A 10,042-nucleotide genomic window follows, 5' to 3' on the forward strand; every position below is an offset into this window, starting at 1 on the left:
ATTTTAGCAATTAGCCTTCATCCACAGGCATTTAAACAAGTATATCAATTAAGCACTTAGTCTCATGGAAAACATGCTTGATATGGTAACATAGACATACAATGCGATATGCTAAAACACAAAATGCTCACCTAGTACTCCAAGGCAAGCCAAACAAAGAAAAATAATTAGTAAACATGCATGCTCTTAAACTATGCAATATGACTAATGTGACGCACACATTATGTAATTTTTAATAGGCTCGGCTATGAGCATGGTATGTGATTCAATTCAAGACATGTGATAAATCACGTTTTCAACCAATGAAGTTGAAATTGACATTGGTTAGTATGATGAGCCGAACCTAAATGTACATGAGACGAGTGTATGCAAACATGGGAATGCTAAGTATATATGATGCTACCATTATAAGCGGGTAAATAAAAGGGAGAAAGAAGTGGGGGTTAGAAGACATACACAATTATTACATATTTGTTTTCGTGTAAGAGGGTCTGAATTAGTGTCCAAGTGTCCAGATTAATGGCTAACTATTACAACACCAAACGAATAAATTGAGCTAAACTAGCTATTTATTAAATATTCGAATGAATTCTAAATTAACTATCTATCTAGCCCTATTTACAACAAGGGTATGATGACGATACTAATCATAACAACAATACATGAAATTGCAACAACAATAATATTTACATCAATGATAATTATAATGATAATATTAATACAAACAACAAGGAGCCACAATGATCGCATGTATAGTGTCCAGAAGCTACTCTGTCTGCCCAAATTGCTCTGTCTCACCCTCAGCCACTACCCTTTGTTTCTGCAAAAAGCTCACTGCTTGCCAAATGTTGGGAGCTGGCCGGCCCCAAATGAGATCCAATCGGGTTCAAAAAGAGCCGGCCGTGCCCTAATTTTATGTCAAAACTGTTTTTGTGCTCTGAGGTGAGAACAGTGCAGACATAGCCCTTATAGGCTCTATTTATCCCTTCTGCACTTCTCTGTCATGGGAAATCAAGAGAAGAATGATTTCGAGTCCAAAACCACCAATAAGAACAATTTGATGGCTTGATGATTTCGAGCACATTCGGACAAAATTTAATAAATGCAATGGAAAACCACCATTCCCTCCTATCATGAAGGCTCAAAGAGGAAAGTAGACACGCACAAAGTCTTATCAACATATCATGGATTGATACGTGACAATTCTAGGAACGATGGACTCGGCATAACGTCCAGCCGAATCCAACCAACTCTAAGCATTTACTTTATGTCGGTTTCATTGATTTTTGGCATGAAAGAGAGCCTATGCCTTGACGATGAACCTCCGTAGAGATTAAGCCATTGAGCATAGGTTTCTTTCTCATGCTTTGAATAACTGTCGATCGGTTGAAGTGATTCTCAAACAAAAGAAAAAAAGAAAAAAGGGAGGTTGCAGAAATGATTGCGAAATCAATTATTAGAATGAGACTCTTCAACATAGAAATTAAACAAATAAAGCTATTAACTCAAACAAATCGGCATCTAAGGCCCAAACAACCGAAGCTATGAGGACGTACCATACGACAAGCAAATATTCCAAGCATAAACTAATTTAATAAATTAGGATAGCCCTAAACAGCCCCATATTTGCAAAAAAATAGTGGCAAAAAATTATGTTAAAAAGCATAAAAAAATTAGGAAAGAACAAGGAAATACAAGGCTAGTGAACAAGAGCAAGGAGATGTGACTAACCCCTCCATTTTTGAGACCTCAAACCATGTTTTTTTTAAGCCTTTTTTAAACTTTGAAAATCAGTTTAAAAGTCAAAGAAAAGAGTGTAAAAACAAGGGGGGTGAGCTATGAAGTAAGGTGAAAGAAATGGTGTTAAGCCTTTCTACCTTTGGTAGCTATTCAAACCCAAGTTTTAACACTTGAAATGGATCCAAAACAACACAAGGACACCCAAAATAGATAGAAAGGGATACAAATGAAAGCAAGAGAAAAAGTGATAAGCTTATACCTCTTGAAAAGGACAAGCTCTTGTTGTGAACTAAACTTGGTCTAAGCACACTCTCAAGCTTAAATTGTGATTCACAAATCTCAACCAAGGCTCTAAGGCTTTGCTCTAAGGTTGTATGTGGTCTCTAGATATGGCGTATGGATGATCAAATATCTCAAAGTTAGCTTGCACAAGAAGAAGGGGCTCTCAACTATGTTTTAGCTTCTTTGAAATTTTTTCAGCCCCTAACACTGAGATATATGCTCGTATTTATAGAATTTGAGCAAAATAGGTCAAAATATCTTCAAAAATAGACAGCTAGCTGATTCCCGCCCAGAACAGTGTTTCTCGCTAAAGAGAGCCGGCCGGCCCCCAATGGCCACGGTCGGCTCCCAATGTGGTACGCTCGGCTCTCAATGTGTTCCCCTTTTCCTCTGTTTCAAACTTAGTGTAGGGTGGCACAATGTTCAAAAATGAATTTTTGAGGTAAGAACAGTATGAATATAAAAGGTTTGGGATTGGTTTTGGAGCTTGAACTTAAATCCCTCGTTGAGAACTCAAACCACACTCAACGCAACTTTTATCTTCGAGTGCGCAGGACAAAGCGTCTAAGTCTTACGGGCGGTTAAAAATGAGGTGTTTACAACCCCGGAATAAGAGACAATAGCCCATCCATCATATTCATTAAATAACAACACATGCATAAGTAATCATCTTCCATTGATTTCCAATTGAGCTTACAAAAGAGTAACATATGCAGATATACATTCAAAAGCTTATCCTTGAATCTATAGCATATGTTACATAATAGAATGAACATCAAGCAATTAAGAAATGCCCTAAAGGCTTAAAGTTTTTTAAGACAGTGCTTGGTTACAACAAAATGGATTTAAATCAAATACAGTTAAAGCCCTAGGCTTGTACAAAATAAATACAACAGAACAAACAAAATTATGCTCTTGTTTCCAAGTCCTCTCAAGCAATTGCTTTGGTGGAGGTATATCATCAGCACCTGAAAATAATTTTCCTACATAGGGTGAGCCAAAACCCAATAGAAATAATCTAGCATAATATATGAATCTTAACAAAGATATAAGGCGATATGTAAATGCAATGCTTGTGTCCAAAACATTTTGTATCTTTTTTAAACCATGCAATGGTATGTTTATATTCCAATTCAGAAAACACTTCATTTTTAATAGAAAACAGGGCAATGAATCACAACTCTGGGAATCCCAAACAAGTACAACTTTTCACGGAAATTTTGTCCATAGGAAATCGTAAAGCTGTACCCATGTAAACTTAAGCTATACAAGCACTACTATTGCCATTTCACGGAAATTTCTTCCACGGGGTTGTCTCCCATGTATATGCTCAGTTTTTAGGACTTTCACCATGGATACACATACAAACTTATTTCAACGAGATAACAGTTGCTTCCCAGATTCACCCATCTTTTTCAAAGCAATAACATTTACAATGTGTTAAATATACAACAATTCCCAATGCAAATGAATAAGAAATTGGTTTTAATTCACCTAATCCTCAGGTAATTTCTACAACAATCAAAGCTATCCTCCATCGATAGCCCAAAACAAATATTTCTAATCAATAGAACATTCCAATAATAGTAAACATTTTCATCATTTCCAAAATGTGAGCGATATTACATATCAAACTCCACTATCATCATCAATATCCACATTCTTTCCAATCTCACAAAACCAACATCATCTTTCAATGTTTTCCAACATAAGTCAAAACTCATAGTTTTGGAACAAAACATCATTTTCTTTCAAAATCACTTTTTAGTGAAGAGGCCCATTATTTCAACATATAATAATCATCATCACATCCCCACAACCTTTTACATGGTTACATTTGAAAACCCCTCATTTGATTTCAAACCAAAACCCTAGATTTTTGTTCAAAAATCCCAAACCACAATATTGTCTTAGAAATAGCATATAACTAAGTTAAAAATCATAAGAAAGTGTGAAGAATCCCTACCTCAAGCTTAGAAGGGTGGAAGAGAAGAACTTGGAAAAACTCAACGTTGGTGAAACCACAAACCTCTTGAATCAAAAGAAAACCCTTGAGACGATCTACAATCTATTGCAAAGGACTAAGATAAGAAGGTACCTTTAGGTGAGTAGATCTGAAGATCTAAGTGAGAAAAGTTGAATTTTGAGAGAAAGAGAAAGAAGTCACTGGTAGAGAGGGAAAAAAGAAGTAACTAATAAGAGAAAAGTGCTTTTGGCTCTATTTATAGTGACCAGGTATTAATAGAATAATAGCTCCAAAGTCAAATGAAAAGAACAAGTCAAAAATTCCCAAAAAGTAGGGCCCAAGGCGAGCAAAAATTTGGAAATGACTTACAGGGGTTGACCCTCGAGATAGAGGTGTCGATACTTAAGAAGAAAAAGCTAAGACACAAATGTTGGCTGCAGACAAGGGTCGACCCTAGGAACCCATGGTGTCGACCCTATTTTTCAGTAGACAACCCAGAACAAAACAACAAGGGAAGGGTTGACTCTAGGAACTCATGGTGTCGACCCTATTTTTCAGTAGCGATTTCCAGGATTAAGCAGCAAGATAGTGTCGACACCACCCAGATTGGTGTCGACCCCAGAGGCCGACAACAAGACAAGTTTTGACACCACCAAAACTAGTGTCGAGCCCAAATTTCAGTAGGCTCACCAAGAACACAGCAACAAGGTGGTGTCGATAGCACCAAGATGAGTGTCAACCCTAGGAGCCGAACAAAACCAGAAAATGAAGGCAGTGTTGACACCACCAAGACTGGTGTCGACCTTTGAAGCCAAAACCAAACATGAAGAGAGAGAAGAATGACCGCTATGGATATGGTTTCCCAAATTCAAAAGTAATAAATGGGTCGGGTCTAAGTCTGAATCGTTATAACCTCTCCCCTTTAAGGAATTTTGTCCCCGAAATTTTAAATCAACAACAGTACCTTATTTAAACCAATTACAACAATGATAGCAATTCAATTTTATCACTATGCCCATCCACTAGTCATTCATTCTCATCATCATGTTAAACATGTGTCCATTACTGAATATACAATTCACATCTCCAAAATGTTTATATTGCATTAATATGACAAAATTTCTAATACAAGTTCAAACATCGAAAAATAGGTCTTTATACTTCTCACGGACTTCCGTCTTACATTTCCAAGTTGCTTCCTCAACCCTGTAATGTCTTCACAACACCTTTACCAAAGGAATTGTTTTGTCATCGAAGACTTGGTCTCGAGTATCTAAAACTCTAATTGGTCTTTTCTTATATGAGACATCTTCATCTATCTCTAACTCGGTCCAATCTAACACATGTGATGGATCCGGCTCGTACTTTCGAAGCATACAAATTTGAAATACGTCATGAACCCTGAAAAGCAGTGACTGTAAGGCCAAACGGTAAACTACCTTCCCAATTCGCTCTAGGATCTCAAAAGGCCTAATAAACCTAGGAGACAACTTCCCACTCTTCCCAAAACTCATCAAACCTTGTCTAGGTGATATTTTTAAGAAGACGTGATCTCTTACCTCAAAGGATAACAGTGTCCTCCTACGGTCAGCATAGCTTTTCTAACGACTCTGAGCCGCGACCAACCTCTTACGAATAAGCGCAACCTTTTCCGTCGTTTCTCAGACTAACTCAAGACTTATCATAGGTGCATCACCCACCTCGGCCCAACACATAGGAGATCTACATGGTTGGCCATACAAGGCCTCAAATGGTGCCATGCAAATACTCGATTGAAAGCTATTGTTATAGGCAAACTCCACTAAGAAAAGTGTCTCTTGTACGACCCCTTAAGGTCAAGAACACAATCCCGAAGCATATCCTCTAAGATCTAGATGGTATGCTCTGGCTGCCCGTTAGTTCGAGGATGATAGGCGGTACTAAAAGTCAACTTGATGCCCAAGGTGTTCTATAGGCCTTGCCATAACTAGGCCATAAAATGTGGATCTTTATCTAAAACAGTAGTCACAGGGACCCCATAAAGTCGAACGATGTTCCTAATATAAAGGTCAGCAAGATAATCTGCCGAGTCACTCTTGCGCATAGGTATAAAGTGCGCAAACTTAGTCAACTGATCAACTATTACCCAAGTGGCATCATAACCCCGTTTAGTCCTTGGAAGACCCACGACAAAATCCATTGTGACATGCTCCTACTTTTACTCGGCTATAGGCAAGGGTTGTAGCAAACCCGCTGGCCTATGATGCTCGGCCTTTACTTGTTGACAAGTAAAGCACCTCGATACAAACATGACTACATCCTTTTTCATTCCACTCCATTTAAACTAGTGACTAAGGTCATGATACATTTTTGTGCCTCCTGGGCGCACCGCAAAACATGAATGGTGGAACTCTCGGAGTACGTCCTCTTGACAGGACTCCGGCACGAAGTGGCGATCAAGGTAACTAACACTTGAGTCAAAATACACGTTTAATCCATTCTCTACCTTCCCACTAGATATCTTCCCCTGGAGGGTTTCTACCTCAAGGTCACCCATATGTGCTTCTATAATTCAGCTTACTGCAACTACAGTATATAAGGTAGCCAATTCAATGGACTCGCCAAGAAGCAAGTCGAACTCACCAATAGCACCTAGCATCTCCCATTCTCGGATGGCAATACACGGTACACTACTAATGATCTTTCTACTCAAGGCATCGGCCACTACATTGGCCTTCCTTAGATGATAGTGTAACTCAAAATCATAGTCCTCTATAAATTCCATCCACCTCCTTTGCCTCAAATTTAGATCTTCTTGTGAAAACAGGTACTTCAAACTCTTATGATCGGAGAATACCTCGAACCTCTCACCATACAAGTAATGTCTCCAAATCTTCACGGCAAAGATCACTGCTGCTAGCTCTAGGTCATGTGTAAGATATTTTCTCTCGTGTGTTTTCAACTGACGTGAGCCATAAGCTATTACCTTCCCCTCTTGCATCAATACATAACCCAAACATTCCCAGAATGCATCACTATGTACAGAATAACCCAAGCCCCTTTTCGGGATGATCAACACTGGAGCAGTGGTAAGTCTAACCTAAAGCTCCCATAACGACTTCTCACAAGTCTTATTTCACAGAAATTTGAGTCCCTTCCTCGTAAGCCTGGTCAATGGTGAGGCTAATTTAGAGAAATTCTTCACAAAGACAGTAATACCTGGTTAACCCCAAGAAACTACGAATCTCAAAGGTATTCTTAGATTATTCCTAATCTTGTACTGCTTCTATCTTAGAAGAGTCTACAGTCACCCCTTCCTCGAATACCATATGGCCTAAGAACTTAACTTTTTTTAATTAGAATTCACACTTCCCGAACTTAGCATACAAATTGTCGGCTCTGAGCAACTTAAGCACAACTCGCAAGTGTTTCTCGTGTTCCTCTTCAGAAGGTGAGTAGATTAGGATGTTGTCAACAAAGATGATTACAAACCAGTCTAAGAACTCACGAAAAATTTGATTAATCAAATCCATAAACAAGGCTGGTGCATTGGTCAACCTAAAAGACATCACTAGGAACTCATAATGGCCATACCACATACAGAATGCCGTTTTCTATGTATCCCCCTCTTTAACTCTCAATTGGTGATAACCCAATCTCAGGTCTATCTTAGAGAAGCAACAAGACCCCTTCAGTTGGTCAAACAAATCATCTATACGAGGTAGTGGGTACTTGTTCTTCACAGTTACTTGGTTCAATTTTCAGTAATCAATACAAAGTTGTAAAGCGCCATCCTTCTTCTTGGCAAAGAGAGTTGGTGCTCCCCAAGGCGATGTACTAGGGCGGATAAAACCCTTATCTAATAATTCCTAGAGTTGAATGTTCAACTCACTCAACTCGGTGGGTACAAACCTATAGCGTGCCATAGAAATCGGTGTCGTGCCAGACACTAAGTCAATAGAGAACTTAATCTCATGATGATGTGGTAAGCTAGTGAAATCCTCTGGAAAGACGCCCAGGTATTCATAAACAATCCTCGGTAACTCAACTAGAACCGTCTCACTCTCTACACCCAAGAATGTAGCAAGTAGGAGACTAAGCTCGCCTCGATCATGCAGATCACACACTAGCAACAAAGCTCTATCAACTCTGTCCCCCAAGAAATAAAAACAATCACTATTTGACGTATATATAGCAATCCTCTGACAGTAACAGTCTATAACAGCCTGATAAAATGGCAACCAATCCATACCCAATATAACATCAAAGCTCAACATATCAATTAACATAAATGCAAAAGGAAGTCGGTGACCGGCAACCTCTATCTCACAACCCCGATATCCTTGGTCCAATACAACCTCACCACCAACTAGTGACTCTACCGTCAGTGGAGATGCTAATCGAACCACTTCTAACCCCAATGTCGATACAAATGCAGACGAGTGTAGACACCCCATTTTTGACCGTCCTCAAGACTTGGATGTCACCGTTTGAGTACTCGGTGATCATCCATGTTCGTGTTCGTTTTGAGTTTCCGGAGGTCTCGGCTACGCGCCTTGCCTCAGGATCTCTCAACTTGACTGTTTTGTGTTTGGGCTTGCACCAAACACTTGTGTTTTGCCTTAAGGGGGCAGGGAATGGCTTATTGGCCATCCCCACACTCCACCGGTCGTGGCTTGAGGCTACCGGCTGTGTTTTGTTTCCATCGGCCAAATGTTTGGCCAGCCGGCACTCTAGATGGTCAACCGGCCATCTATTTTGGTCAAATTACACTTTTGGCCGGCCGACTACTGTGCATCTGCTTTTGCAGATTTTTTTTATGCCAGCTGTGCTAGTTGGTATACACTTTGTATGGAGGGATCTCCCTCTTGTTAGCTTGCCTTAGAAACTTTACAAGATTGGATTGTCTATAAGAGGAGGCCTCTTCTCCCTCTTTTAGGTTAGACAACTTTTTTTCCAGAGCTTTGAGTTCTAGGGTTAGGGTTTGCATATCCTCCATTTCCATATCTCTCTCTCTCTCTCTTGCTTGTGTATTAGTGTGTGTTTTGTCTTACTTTTGCACACAAACACCTAGTCTTACACCTTTTCTTGGTTACTGAGGGGCCAGAGGTCTGTTCTTGGTGTTCTTGGGTGGTTTTGAGCTCAAAGAAGCAGCTGGTCCACCATTTGTGAAGAGGGTCTTCAAGGGTAACATTCTTGCCTTTTTTATCCCATTTTTGCATAGCTTTTTTGACTACCTTGCAACTATTTTTAGACTTGGTGTATAACATATAAAAGTCTTGGTTTTGCCTACTCTAAATAGTTGTTTAGAGTGTTTTAAGCTTTGAGGTTGTTTGACCCCTCTTAAGCCTTGTTAGGCTCCATTTTTGTGCATTTTTGGTGAGCTCCGGGACCATTGTGTTTGGGCCTCCTCACCACTTAAATCTTGAGGGATTTCAGTGGTGAGGATGGTGCCTTGAGGTCCTAAGAAGGAGAGGACCATCCCCTCTCCTTGTTGTCCTTGAAAAGGGTCATTTTAGCCTCTTGAGGGAGCATCTAGTTTAGGTTCATGTTGATCATGCCTTAACTGATTTTTGTGCTTATTATGTCATAATATAGCTCTGTTTTTAGTTGGTTTAGGTACACCATGCTTGTTTAGCATACATGCCTTGTAATGCCATGTTTTGGCTTTAACATGCTTTAAGTATTGACCCTTGTTCTAGCATGGTTTTGGCCAAGCTTTGTGAATCTTTTGTGTATGTTTTAGTGTGCTTTAGCTTTGTTTTCAGTTGCTTTGGTCATGCTTAACATATTTTGTATAGTCTCTTTGCATTCTAGCTTGTAGGCCTTGAATGTGTGATGTCATGAGCATGCTTTGCTTGCTTTAATTGGTTGGTTTGGCACCTCCATTTTATGCAATTTTAGAGTTTGGTATGTTTGCCATATGTCCATGATCATCTCTTTTCAGTGTGCTTAAAAGTTGCCTTTTGATGCTTAGGAATTGGATCATGTATGCATGCATGCTTGTATGTGCATTTGGCCCCATCTCCATAGTTTATGGCCACTGTTTTAGGCTTGTTTGAGGGCTGCCTAAAT

Source organism: Camellia sinensis, chromosome 3, assembly GCF_055761805.1.
Source record: "Camellia sinensis isolate YWXY chromosome 3, ASM5576180v1, whole genome shotgun sequence".
In the NCBI taxonomy this organism is placed as follows: domain Eukaryota; kingdom Viridiplantae; phylum Streptophyta; class Magnoliopsida; order Ericales; family Theaceae; genus Camellia; species Camellia sinensis.